Here is a 557-nt window from a genome sequence, read left to right on the forward strand (position 1 = left end):
GAGGGGCATTTTCTTAGCATACCTCTATACCTCTCCCAGGTATTATAAAAGGATTCATTATCCTCTTGTTTAAAGCCTTGGATGTCAAACCTTAGCTGTGTCATCCTTTTTGGAGGGTAAAAGTGATTCAGGAATTTGTCTGATAGCTGTTTCCACGTCTTTATGCTTGCTGTAGGTTGGTTATTTAACCACCTCTTAGCTTGATCTTTTACAGCAAATGGAAACAGTAATAATCTGTAGACATCTTGATCCACCTCTTTATCACATACTGTGTCAGCAATTTGTAAGAACTATACCAGAAACTCAGTAGGCTCTTCCTGTGGAAGACCAAAATACTGGCAATTTTGCTGCACTATGATAATGAGTTGAGGATTTAGCTCAAAGCTGCTTGCTTTGATGGGAGGTGTACAGATGCTACTCCCATATGCAGCTGTAATGGGGTTAGCATATGACCCCAGAGTCCTTCTGGACTGTTCAATTCCTCTTATGTCCATGATGGATAAGGGAAATAATATGGATTGCAAGTAGATAAAAAAAATATATATATATATATATAT

Source organism: Arachis duranensis, chromosome 5 (assembly GCF_000817695.3).
Source record: "Arachis duranensis cultivar V14167 chromosome 5, aradu.V14167.gnm2.J7QH, whole genome shotgun sequence".
Lineage (NCBI taxonomy): Eukaryota > Viridiplantae > Streptophyta > Magnoliopsida > Fabales > Fabaceae > Arachis > Arachis duranensis.